Consider the following 14,477-nt stretch of genomic DNA (forward strand, 5'->3'; position numbering starts at 1 on the left):
GGTCCTCTACCACAACCCAAAGGATTCCGATCCCCCTACCCCGATCCAAAGGGTTCCAATCCCTCTACCCCGACCCCGAAGGAAGCCCCCGTCCCCAAAGGTCCCCCAAGCTCCCAAAGGGTCCTGATCCCCCTACCCCAACCCCAAAGGGTTCTAATCCCCCCACCCCAACCCCGAAGGAAGTCACCGGTCCTCAAAGGTCCACTGGGCTCCCAAAGGGCCACCCGGCCCTCAAGGGTCCCCCAGACCCACCGGGCCCCAAAGAGCCCCTCCACCCCCCCTTTGGTCCCCAAAGGGCCCCCCTCCCTCTCCCTCCATCTTCCCCCTCCTTCACATCCCCTCCCCATCCCCTCCCCCTCCCCCTCCTACCCATCCACTCCCCCTCCCCTCCTCCCCTGCCCTTCCCTTCCCCATTTTTTAATGTTTTTTTGGTGCATTGAGACACAGAACGACCCTTCCCCCCTGCCCCTCCCCCCCAAAAAGGTCCCCCGACACCCCAAAGGCCTGATTTTTCAAACTTCATATTGAATTTCTTTCCTTGAAATGCAAGAGTTGGAATATTTCCGTAGTGTTTGGTTGTTGTTTACCTTGTCACAGTTACATTCTCATGATTTTTAAAAGTTCATTTTGGATTTCTTTCGTTGAAATGGAAGAGTTGATATATTTCACTAGTGTTTTGTTATGGTTTATCTTGTCACAGTTACATTTTCTTGATTTTTCATAGTTCATTTTTGAATTTCTTTCGTTGAGATGCAAGAGTTGGAATATTTCAGTAGTGTATGGTTATGGTATACCTTGTCAGTTACATTTTCTTGATTTTTCAATGTTAATTTTTAATTTCTTTCTTTGAAATTCAAGAGTTGTAATATTTCAGTAGTGTTTGGTTGTGGTTTACCTTGTCACAGTTACATTTTCTTGATTTTTCAAAGTTCATTTTGAATTTCTTTCGTTGAAATGCAAGAGTTGGAATATTTCAGCAGTGTTTGGTCGTGGTTTACCTTGTCACAGTTACATTTTCTTGATTTTTCAAAACTCATTTTTAATTTCTATCGTTGAAAAGCAAGAGTTGGAATATTTCAGTAGCGTTTGGTTATGGTTTACCTTGTCACAGTTACATTTTCCTGATTTTTCAAAGTTCATTTTGAATTTCTTTCGTTGAAATGCAAAAGTTGGAATATTTCAGTCGTGTTTGGTTGTGGTTTACCTTGTCACAGTTCCATTTTCTTGATTTTTCAAAGTTCATTTTGAAGTTCTTTCGTTGAAATTCAAGATTTTGAACATTTCAGTAGCGTTTGTTTATGGTTTAACTTGTCACAGTTACATTTTCTTGATTTTTCAAAGTTCATTTTGAATTTCTTTCGTTGAAAAGCAAGAGTTGAAATATTTCAGAAGTGTTTACTTATCGTTTACCTTGTCACAGGTACATTTTCATGATTTTTCAAAGTTCATTTGAATTTCTTTCGTTGAAATGCAAGAGTTGGAATATTTCAGTAGTGTCAGGTTATGGTTTACCTTGTCACAGTTACATTTTCTTGATTTTTCAAAGTTCATTTTGAATTTCTTTCGTTGAAATGCACGAGTTGGAATATTTCAGTAGTGTTTGGTTATGGTATACCTTGTCACAGTTACATTTTCTTTATTTTTCAAAGTTCATTTTGAATTTCTATCGTTGAAATGCAAGAGTTGGAATATTTCAGCAGTGTTTGGTTGTGGTTTACCTTGTCACAGTTACATTTTATTGATTTTTAAAAATTAATTTTGAATTTCTTTCGTTGAAATGCAAGAGTTGGAATATTTCAGCAGTGTTTGGTCGTGGTTTACCTTGTCACAGTTACATTTTCTTTGATTTTTCAAAACTCATTTTGAATTTCTATCCTTGAAAAGCAAGAGTTGGAATATTTCAGTAGCGTTTGGTTATGGTTTAACTTGTCACAGTTACATTTTCTTGATTTTTCAAAGTTCATTTTGAATTTCTTTCGTTGAAATGCAAGATTTGGAATATTTCAGTCGAGTTTGGTTTTGGTTTAACATGTCAAAGTTACATTTTCTTGATTTTTCAAAGTTCATTTTGAATTTCTTTCGTTGAAATGCAAGAGTTGGAATATTTCAGTAGTGTTTGGTTGTGGTTTACCTTGTCACAGTTACATTTTCTTGATTTTTCAAAGTTCATTTTGAATTTCTTTCGTTGAAAAGCAAGAGTTGGAATATTTCAGTAGTGTTTGCTTGTGGTTTACCTTGTCACAGTTACATTTTCTTGATTTTTCAAAGTTCATTTGAATTTCTTTCGTTGAAATGCAAGAGTTGGAATATTTCAGTAGTGTTTGGTTATGGTTTACCTGGTCACAGTTACATTTTCTTGATTTTTCAAAGTTCATTTTGAATTTCTTTCATTGAAATGCAAGAGTTGGAATATTTCAGAAGTGTTTGGTTGTGGTTTACCTTGTCACAGTTACATTTTCTTGATTTTTCAAAGTTCATTTGGAATTTCTTTCTTTGAAATGCAAGAGTTGGATTATTTCAGTAGTGTTTGGTCGTGGTTTACCTTGTCACAGTTACATTTTCGTGATTTTTCAAAGTTCATTTTGAATTTATTTAGTTGAAATGCAAGAGTTGGATTATTTAAGTAGTGTTTGGTTGTGGAATATTTCCTTTTCACAGTTACATTTTCTTGATTTTTCATAATTCATTTTGAATTTCTATCGTTGAAATGCAAGAGTTAGAATATTTCAGTAGTGTTTGGTTGTGGTTTACCTTGTCACAGTTACATTCTCTTGATTTTTCAATGTTCTTTTTGAATTTCTTTAGTTGAAATGCAAGAATTGGAATATTCCAATAGTGTTTGGTTGTGGTTTACCTTGTCACAGTTACATTTTCATGATTTTTCAAAGTTTATTTTGAATTTCTTTCACTGAAATGCAAGAGTTGGATTAGTTCAGTAGTGTTTGGTTGTGGTTTACCTTGTCACAGTTACATTTTCTTGATTTTTCAAAGTTCATTTTGAATTTCTTTCATTGAAATGCAAGAGTTGGAATATTTCAGTAGTGTTTGGTTATGGTTTACCTTGTCACAGTTACATTTTCTTGATTTTTCAAAGTTCATTTTGAATTTCTTTCATTGAAATGCAAGAGTTGGAATATTTCAGTAGTGTATGGTTATGGTATACCTTGTCACAGTTACATTTTCGTGATTTTTCAATGTTCATTTTGAATTTCTTTCGTTGAAATGCAAGAGTTGGAATATTTCAGTCGTGTTTGGGTGTGGTTGACCTTGTCACAGTTACATTTTCTTGATTTTTCAAAGTTCATTTTGAATTTCTTTCGTTGAAATGCAAGAGTTGGAATATTTCAGTAGTGTTTGGTTGTGGTTTACCGTGTCACAGTTACATTTTCTTAAACCATGTCACAGTTACATTTTCTTGATTTTTCAAAGTTCATTTTGAATTTCTTTCGTTGATATGCAAGAGTTGGAATATTTCAGTAGTGTTTGGTTGTGGTTTACCTTGTCACAGTTACATTTTCTTAAACCATGTCACAGTTACATTTTCTTTATTTTTCAAAGTTCATTTTGAATTTCTTTCGTTGAAATGCAAGAGTTTGAATATTTCAGTAGTGTTTTGTTGTGGTTTACCATGTCACAGTTACATTTTCCTGATTTTTCAAAGTTTATTTTGAATTTCTTTCCTTGAAATTAAAGATTTTTTATATTTAATTTGTGTGTTGTTGTTTTTTACATTGTAAAAGATACATTTTATATATTATTCAAATATAATTTTTAATTTCTTTCATTTAAATGCAATAGTTGGAATATTTAATTATTTTTTGGTTTTGGTTTACATTGTCACAGTTACATTTTCTTGATTTTTCAAAGTTCATTTTGAATTTCTTTCGTTGAAATGCAAGAGTTGGAATATTTCAGTAGTGTATGGTTGTGGTTTACCATGTCACATTTACATTTTCTTGTTTTTTCTTTGTTCATTTTTTTTTTATTTCGTTTATTTGCTTGAGTTTTTAGTTTTCTGTAGTGTTTGGGTGTGGTTTACCTTGTCACAGTTACATTTTTTTGATTTTTATAAGTTCATTTTGAATTTCTTTCATTGAAATGCAAGAGTTGGAATATTTCAGTAGTGTTTGGTTGTGGTTTACCTTGTCACGGTTACATTTTCTTGATTTTTCAAAGTTCATTTTGAATTTCTTTCGTTGAAATGCAAGAGTTGGAATATTTCAGCAGTGTTTGGTTGTGGTTTACCTTGTCACAGTTACATTTTCTTGATTTTTCAAAGTTCATTTTGAATTTCTTTCGTTGAAATGCAAGAGTGGCAATATTTCAGTAGTGTTTGGTCGTGGTTTACCTTGTCACGGTTACATTTTCTTGATTTTTCAAAGTTCATTTTGAATTTCTTTCATTGAAATGCAAGAGTTGGAATATTTCAGAAGTGTTTGGTTGTGGTTTACCTTGTCACAGTTACATTTTCTTGATTTTTCAAAGTTCATTTTGAATTTCTTTCATTGAAATGCAAGAGTTGGATTATTTCAGTAGTGTTTGCTTGTGGTTTACCTTGTCACAGTTACATTTTCGTGATTTTTCAAAGTTCATTTTGAATTTCTTTCGTTGAAATGCAAGAGTTGGACTATTTCAGTAGTGTTTGGTTGTGGTTTACCTTGTCATAATTACATTTTCATGATTTTTTCAAAGCCCATTTTGAATTTATTTCGTTGAAATGCAAGAGTTGGAATATTTCAGTAGTGTTTGCTTATGGTTTACCTTGTCACAGTTACATTTTCTTGATTTTTCAAAGTTCATTTGAATTTCTTTCGTTGAAATGCAAGAGTTGGAATATTCCAGTAGTGTTTGGTTGTGGTTTACCTTGCCACAGTTACATTTTCTTGATTTTTCAAAGTTAATTTTGAATTTCTTTCGTTGAAATGCAAGAGTTGGAATATTTCAGTAGTGTTTGGTCGTGGTTTACCTTGTCACAGTTACATTTTCTTGATTTTCTCAAAATTCATTTTGAATTTCTATCGTTGAAATGCAAGAGTTGGAATATTTCAGTAGCGTTTGGTTATGGTTTAACTTGTCACAGTTACATTTTCTTGATTTTTCAAAGTTAATTTTGAATTTCTTTCGTTGAAATGCAAGAGTTGGAATATTTCAGTAGTGTTTGGTTGTGGTGTTCATTGTCAATGTTACATTTTCTTGATTTTTCAAAGTTCTTTTTGAATTTCTTTCGCTGAAATGCAAGAGTTGGAATATGTCAGTAGTGTTTGGTTGTGGTTTACCTTGTCACAGTTACATTTTCTTTATTTTTCAAAGTTCATTTTGAATTTCTTTCGTTGAAAAGCAAGAGTTGGAATATTTCAGTAGTGTTTGCTTTTGGTTTACTTTGTCACAGTTACATTTTCTTGATTTTTCAAAGTTCATTTGAATTTCTTTCGTTGAAATTAAAGAGTTGGAATATTTCAGTAGTGTCTGGTTATGGTTTACCTTGTCACAGTTACATTTTCTTGATTTTTCAAAGTTCATTTTGAAACATTCTTTCGTTGAAATGCAAGAGTTGGAATATTTCAGTAGTGTTTGGTTATGATTTACCTTGTCACAGTTACATTTTCTTGATTTTTCAAATTCATTTTGAATTTCTACCGTTGAAATGCAAGAATTGGAATATTTCATCAGTGTTTGGTTGTGGTTTAACTAGTCACAGTTACAATTTCTTAATTTTTCAAAGTTCATTTTGAATTTCTCTCGTTGAAATGCAAGAGTTGGAATATTTCAGCAGTGTTTGGTCGTGGTTTACCTTGTCACAGTTACATTTTCTTGATTTTTCAAAACTCATTTTGAATTTCTATCGTTGAAAAGCAAGAGTTGGAATATTTCAGTAGCGTTTGGTTATGGTTTAACTTGTCACAGTTACATTTTCTTGATTTTTCAAAGTTCATTTTGAATTTCTTTCGTTGACATGCAAGAGTTGGAATATTTCAGTCGTGTTTGGGTGGGGTTTACCTTGTCACAGTTACAGTTTCTTGATTTTTCAAAGTTCATTTTGAATTTCTTTCGTTGAAATGCAAGAGTTGGAATATTTATGTAGTGTTTGGTTGTGGTTTACCTTGTCACAGTTACATTTTCTTGATTTTTCAAAGTTCATTTTGAATTTCTTTCGTTGAAAAGCAAGAGTTGGAATATTTCAGTAGTGTTTGCTTGTGGTTTACTTTGTCACAGTTACATTTTCTTGATTTTTCAAAGTTCATTTGAATTTCTTTCGTTGAAATGCAAGAGTTGGAATATTTCAGTAGTGTCTGGTTATGGTTTACCTTGTCATAGTTACATTTTCTTGATTTTTCAAAGTTCATTTTGAATTTCTTTCTTTGAAATGCAAGAGTTGGAATATTTCAGTAGTGTTTGGTTGTGGTTTTCACTGTCACAGCTACATTTTCTTTTTTCTTCAATTTTCATTTTGAATTTCTTTCGTTAAAATGCAATAGTTGGATTATTTCAGTAGTGTTTGGTGGTTGTTTATCTTGTCACAGTTACATTTTCTTGATTGTTCAAAGTTCATTTTGAATTTCTTTCGTTGAAATGAAAGAGTTTGAATATTTAAGTAGTGTTTGGTTGTGGTTTCCTTTTCACAGTTACATTTTCTTGATTTTTCAAAGTTCATTTTGAATTTTTATCGCTGAAATGCAAGAGTTAGAATATTTTAGTAGTGTTTGGTTGTGGTTTACCTTGTTACAGTTACATTCTTTTGATTTTTCAATTTTAATTTTGAATTTATTTCGTTGATATGCAAGAGTTGGAATATTCCAGTAGTGTTTGGTTGTGGTTTACCTTGTCACAGTTACATTTTCATGATTTTTCAAAGTTTATTTTAAATTTCTTACACTGAAATGCAAGAGTTGGAATATTTCAGTAGTGTTTGGTTATGGTATACATTGCCACAGTTACATTTTCTTGATTTTTCAATGTTCATTTTGAATTTCTTTCGTTGAAATGCAAGAGTTGGAATATTTCAGTAGTGTTTGGTTGTGGTTTACATTGTCAGAGTTACTTTTTCTTAATCCTTGTCACAGTTACATTTTCTTGATTTTTCAAAGTTCATTTTGAATTTTTTTCGTTGAAATGCAAGAGTTGGAATATTTCAGTAGTGTTTGGTTGTGGTTTATCTTGTTAAAGCTACATTTTCTTAAACCATATCACAGTTACATTTTCTTGATTTTTCAAAGTTCATTTTGAATTTCTTTCGTTGAAATGCAAGAGTTGGAATATTTCAGTAGTGTTTGGTTGTGGTTTACCTTGTCACAGTTACTTTTTGCTGATTTTTCAAAGTTTATTTTGAATTTCTTTCATTGAAATGCAAGAGTTGGAATATTTCAGTAGTGTTTGGTTGTGGTTTACCTTGTCACAGTTACATTTTCTTGATTTTTCAAAGTTCATTTAGAATTTCTTTCATTGAAATGCAAGAGTTGGAATATTTCAGTAGTGTTTTGATGTGGTTTAACCTGTCACTGTTACATTTTCACGATTTTTCAAAGTTCATTTTGAATTTCTTTCCTTGAAATGCAAGAGTTGGAATATTTCAGTAGTGTTTGGTCGTGGTTTACATTGTCACTGTTACATTTTATTTATTTTTGTTTGTTCTTTTTGTTTTTCTTTCGTTTTTATTAACTTTTTTGTTTATTTCTGTAGTGTTTGGGTGTGGTTTACCTTTTCAATGTTTCTTTTATTTGATTTTTCAAAGTTCATTTTGAATTTCTTTCGTTGAAATGCAAGAGTTGGAATATTTCAGTAGTGTTTGGTTGTGGTTTACCTTGTCACAGTTACATTTTTTTGATTTTTCAAAGTTCATTTTGAATTTCTTTCGTTGAAATGCAAGAGTTGGAATATTTCAGCAGTGTTTGGTGGTGGTTTACCTTGTCACAGTTACATTTGCTTGATTTTTCAAAGTTCATTTTGAATTTCTTTCGTTGAAATGCAAGAGTTGCAATATTTCAGTAGTGTTTGGTCGTGGTTTACCTTGTCACCGTTACATTTTCTTGATTTTTCAAATTTCATTTCGAATTTCTTTCATTGAAATGCAAGAGTTGGAATATTTCAGAAGTGTTTGGTTGTGGTTTACATTGTCACAGTTAAATTTTATTGATTTTTCAAAGTTCATTTTGAATTTATTTAGTTGAAATTCAAGAGTTGGATTATTTCAGTAGTGTTTGCTTGTGGTTTACCTTGTAACAGTTACATTTTCTTGATTTTTCAAAGTTCATTTTTAATTTTTTTGATTGAAATTCATGAATTTGAGTATTTAAGAAGCTTTCAGGCGTGGTTGACATTATCACAGTTTCACTTCCGTGATTTTTTCAAACCTTTTTTTGAATTTCTTTAATTGAAATGAACTAGTTGGAATATTTAGGCGTGGTTTTCTCATGTTTTACCTTGTCAAAGTTGAACTTTCTTGATTTTTCAATGCTCATTTGAATTTCTTTCGTTGAAAAGCAAGAGTTGGAATATTCCAGTAGTGTTTGGTTGTGGTTTACCTTGTCACAGTTACATTTTCATGATTTTTCAAAGTTCATTTTGAATTTCTTTCGTTGAAATGCAAGAGTTGGAATATTTCAGTAGTGTTTGGTTGTGGTTTACCTTGTCACAGTTACATTTTCTTGATTTTTCAAAGCTCATTTTGAATTTCTTTCATTGAAATGCAAGAGCTGGACTATTTCAGTAGTGTTTGGTTGTGGTTTACCTTGTCACAGTTACATTTTCTTGATTTTTCAAAGTTTATTTTGAATTTCTTTCGTTGAAATGCAAGAGTTGGAATATTTCAGTAGTGTTTGGTCGTGGATCACCTTGTCACAGTTACATTTTCTTGATATTTCAAAGTTCATTTTGAATTTCTTTCGTTGAAATGCAAGAGTTGGAATATTTCAGTAGCGTTTGGTTGTGGTTTAACTTGTCACAGTTACATTTTCGTGATTTTTCAAAGTTCACTTTGAATTTCTTTCGTTGAAATGCAAGAGTTGGACTATTTCAGTAGTGTTCGGTTATGGTTTACCTTATCACAGTTACATTTTCTTGATTTTTCATAGCTTATTTTGAATTTCTTTCCTTGAAATGCAAGAGTTGGAATATTTCAGCAGTGTTTGTTTATGGTTTACCTTGTCACAGTTGCAGTTTATTGATTTTTCAAAGTTCATTTGAATTTCTTTCGTTGAAAAGCAAGAGTTGGAATATTCCAGTAGTGTTTGGTTGTGGTTTACCTTGTCACAGTTACATTTTCTTGATTTTTCAAAGTTTATTTTGAATTTCTTTCGTTGAAATGCAAGAGTTGGAATATTTCAGTAGTGTTTGGTTGTGATTTACCTTGTCACAGATACATTTTCTTGATTTTTCAAAGTTCATTCTGAATTTCTTTCATTGAAATGCAAGAGTTGGAATATTTCAGTAGTGTTTGGTTGTGGTTTACCTTGTCACATTTACATTTTCTAGATTTTTCAAAGTTCATTTTGAATTTCTTTCATTGAAATGCAAGAGTTGGAATATTTCAGTAGTGTATGGTTATGGTATACCTTGTCACAGTTACATTTTCTTGATTTTTCAATGTTCATTTTGAATTTCTTTCGTTGAAATTCAAGAATTTGAATATTTCAGTAGTGTTTGGTTTTTGTTTACCTTGTCACATTTACATTTTCTTTATTTTTAAAAGTTCATTTTGAATTTCTTTAGTTGAAATGCAAGATTTGTAATATTTCAGTAGTGTTTGGTTGTGGTTTACCTTGTCACAGTTACATTTTCTTGATATTTCAAAGTTCATTTTGAATTTCTTTCTTTGAAATGCAAGAGTTGGACTATTTCAGTAGTGTTTGGTTGTGGTTTACCTTGTCACAGTTACATTTTCATGATTTTTCAAAGTTCATTTTTGAATTTCTGTCGTTGAAATGCAAGAGTTGGAATATTTCAGCAGTGTTTGGGTGTGGTTTACCTTGTCACAGTTACATTTTATTAATTTTTCAAAGTTCATTTTGAATTTCTTTCGTTGAAATGCAAGAGTTGGAATATTTCAGTAGTGTTTGGTCGTGGTTTACCTTGTCACAGTTACATTTTCTTGATATTTCAATGTTCATTTTGAATTTCTTTCTTTCAAATGCAAGAGTTGGAAGATTTAAGTAGCGTGTGTTTTGGTTTTACATGGTCACATTTACCTTTACTTGATAATTAAATTTGAATTTTGATTTTATAAATAATAAATTATATTTATTTACTAGTTAAGTATATTTTTTTTGTTTTTTACATTTTCAAATTTAAATTTTATTTATTTTTCAAAGTTGATTTTTAATTTATTTAGTTGAAATGCAAGAGTTGGAATATTTCAGAAGTGTTTGGTTATGGTTTACCTTGTCACAGTTACATTTTCTTGATTTGTCAAAGTTCATTTTGAATTTCTTTCGTTGAAAAGCAAGAGTTGGAATATTTCAGTAGTGTTTGCTTGTGGTTTACCTTATCACAGTTACATTTTGTTGATTTTTTCAAAGTTCATTTGAATTTCTTTCGTTGAAATGTAAGAGTTGGAATATTTCAGTAGTGTCTGGTTATGGTTTACCTTGTCACAGTTACATTATCTTGATTTTTCAAATTTCATTTTGAATTTCTTTCTTTGAAATTCAATAGTTGGATTATTTCAGTAGAGTTTTTTCGTGGTTTACATTGTCACACTTACATTTTATTGATTTTTAAAATATCATTTTTAATTTCGTTAGTTGAAATGAATTAGTTTGACTATTAAAGTAGTTATTTGTCTTGGTTTACCTTGTCATAGTTACATTTTCGTGATTTTTCAAAGTTCATTTTGAATTTCTTTCATTGAAATGCAAGAGTTGGACTATTTCAGTAGTGTCTGCTTATGGTTTACCTTGTCACAGTTACATGTTCATGATTTTTCACAGCCCATTTTGAAATTCTTTCGTTGAAATGCAAGAGTTGGACTATTTCAGTAGTTTTTGGTCTTGTTTTACATTGTCACAGTTAAATTTTCATGATTTTGCAAAGTACATTTGAATTTCTTTCGTTGAAATTCAAGAGTTGGAATATTTCAGTAGTGGTTGGTTGTGGTTTACCTTATCACAGTTACATTTTCTTTATTTTTATAAGCTAATTTTGTATTTATTTCGTTGAAATGCAAGAGTTTGAATATTTCAGTATTGTTAAGTTAGTTTAGGCTATGTTAGCCTACGTTCTCGCGCGTACGTAGGCTAAACTAGCCTCACCTATCTTAACCTAACCTAGCCTAATCTAACCTCACCTGACCTAATCATACACCTAACTTTTCGCATGTCTCTCACCTAACCTAAGCTAACCTAAGTGAAGCGTACGTATGCTAACCTAACCTAATCTAACCTAACTTAATCTAGTCTAACCTAAGCATACTCATCGGAAAGGGTTAGGTTAACTTATCATTAGCACTCATGATAAGCACATGTGTGTACATGTGTATACATGTGTGTAAATGTGACAAGGTAAACCACAACCAAACACTAGTGAAATAATCCAACACTAGCATATCAAAGAAAGAAATTCAAAATGAACATTGAAAAATAAAGAAAATGTAACTGTGACAAGGTAAACCACAACCAAACACTAATGAAATATTCCAACTCTTGCATTTCAACGAAAGAAATTCAAAATGAACTATGAAAAATCAAGAAAATGTAACTGTGACATGGTAAACGACAACCAAACACTACTGAAATATTCCAACTTTTGCATTTCAACGATAGAAATTCAATATGAATTTGAAAAATCAAGAAAATGTAACTGTGATAAGGTAAACCATAACCAAACTCTACTGAATTATTACATCTCTTGCATTTCAACGAAAGAAATTCTAAATTAACTTTGAAAAATCACTAAAATGTAATTCTGACAAGGTACACCACAACCAAACACTACTGAAATATTCCAACTCTTGCATTTCAACGAAAGCAATTCAAATGAACTTTGAAAAATCAAGAAAATGTAACTGTGACAAGGTAAACCATAAGCAAACACTACTGAAATATTCCAACTCTTGCTTTGCAACGAAAGAAATTCAAAATGAGCTTTGAAAAATCATGAAAATGTAACTCTGACAAGGTAAACCACAACCAAACACTACTGAAATATTCCAACTATTGCATTTCAACGAAAGAAATTCAAAATTAACTTTGAAAAATAAAGAAAATGTAACTGTGACATGGAACGCCGCACCAAAAAGATAAGTATATAATACAGCTCTTTATAAAAATCTAAAGAAATTAGATATGTTAATTGAAAATAATAGTGCATTTATAAGTGAGAAGGTAATTCATAACAACACTCTTATTAGAAATTCAATATTTTAAATTTAAAATAACGAAATTCAAAAGAAAATTGAAAATTAATAACAATGAACTGTTACAAGGTATAACATAAGTACAAACTACTGAAATATTCCAACTCTTGCTTTTCAACGAAAGACATTCAAAATGAACTTTGAAAAATCAAGAAAATGTAACTGTAATAAGGTAAACCAGATCCAACCACTACTGAAATATTCCAACTCTTGCATTTCAAGGAAATAAATTCAAAATGAACTTTGAAAAATCAAGAAAATGTAACTGTGACAAGGTAAACCACACCCAAACACTACTGAAATATTCAAACTCTTGCATTTCAACCAAATAAATTCAAAATGAACATTGAAAAATCAAGAAAATGTAACTGTGACAAGGTATACCATAACCACACACTATTGAAATATTCCAACTCTTGCATTTCAACGAAAGAAATTTAAAATGAACTTTGAAAAATCAAGAAAATGTAACTGTGACAAGGTAAACCACAACCAAACACTACTGAAATATTCCAACTCTTGCTTTTCAATGAAAGAAATTCAAACTGAACTTTGAAAAATCATGAAAATGTAACTGTGACAAGGTAAAGCACAACCAATCACTACTGAAAAATTCCAACTCTTACATTTCAACGAAAGAAATTCAAAATGAACTTTGAAAAATCATGAAAATTTAACTGTGACAAGGTAAACCATAACCAAACACTACTGGAATATTCCAACTCTTGCATTTCAAAGAAAGAAATTCAAAATGAACTTTGAAAAATCAAGAAAATGTAACTGTGAGAATGTAAACCATAATCAAACACTACTGAAATATTCCAACTCTTTCTTTTCAACGAAAGAAATTCAAAATGAGCTTTGAAAAATCAAGAAAATGTAATTGTGACAAGGTAAACCACAACCAAACACTACTGAAATAGTCCAACTCTTGCATTTCAACGAAAGAAATTCAAAATGAACTTTGAAAAATCACGAAAATGTAACTGTGACAAGGTAAACCACAAGCAAACACTACTGAAATAATCCAACTCTTGCATTTCAACGAAAGAAATTCAAAATGAACTTTGAAAAATCAAGAATTTTTAACTGTGACAAGTTAAACCATAACCAAACACTTCTGAAATATTCCAACTCTTGCATTTTAATGAAAGAAATTCAAAATGAACTTTGAAAAATCAAGAAAATGTAACTGTGACAAGGTAAACCATAACCAGACACTACTGAAATATTCCAAATCTTACATTTCAACTAAATAAATTAAAATGAACTTTGAAAAATCAAGAAAATGTAACTGTGACAAGGTAAACCATAACCAAACGCTACTGAAATATTCCAACTCTTGCTTTTCAATGAAAGAAATTCAAAATGAACTTTGAAAAATCAAGAAAATGTAACTGTGACAAGGTAAACCACGACCAAACACTACTGAAATATTCCAACTCTTGCATTTCAACGAAAGAAATTCAAAATGAACTTTGAAAAATCAAGAAAATGTAACTTTGACAAGGTAAACCACAACCAAACACTGCTGAAATAGTCCAACTATTTAATATAAAAGATATTAATTAAAAATGAACATTTAATAATCATGAATATTTTTCTCTTACAATTTAAACCACAACAAAACACTACTGAAATAGTCAATATCGTGAATTTCAAAGAAATAAATTCAAAATGATATTTGAAAAATCATGAAAATTTATCTGAGACAATGTAAACCACAACAAAACACTTGAGAAATAGTATAACTATTGCTTTTCAGCGAATGAAATTCAAAATCAACATTGAAAAATCAAGAAAATGTAACTGTGACAAGTTAAACCACAACCATACACTACTGAAATATTCCAACTCTTGCATTTCAAGGAAAGAAATTCAAAATGAACTTTGAAAAATCAAGAAAATGTAACTGTGACAAGGTAAACCACAACCAAACACTACTGAAATATTCCAACTCTTGCAATTCAATGAAAGAAATTCAAAATGAACTTTGAAAAATCAAGAAAATGTAACTGTGACAAGGTAAACCACAACCAAACACTACTGAAATATTCCAACTCTTGCATTTCAAAGAAAGAAATTCAAAATAAAGTTTTAAAATTCAGGAAAATGTAACTGTGACAAGGTA

Source organism: Artemia sp. Qi Xiang Cuo, chromosome 8, assembly GCF_049724085.1.
Source record: "Artemia sp. Qi Xiang Cuo chromosome 8, ASM4972408v1, whole genome shotgun sequence".
In the NCBI taxonomy this organism is placed as follows: domain Eukaryota; kingdom Metazoa; phylum Arthropoda; class Branchiopoda; order Anostraca; family Artemiidae; genus Artemia; species Artemia sp. Qi Xiang Cuo.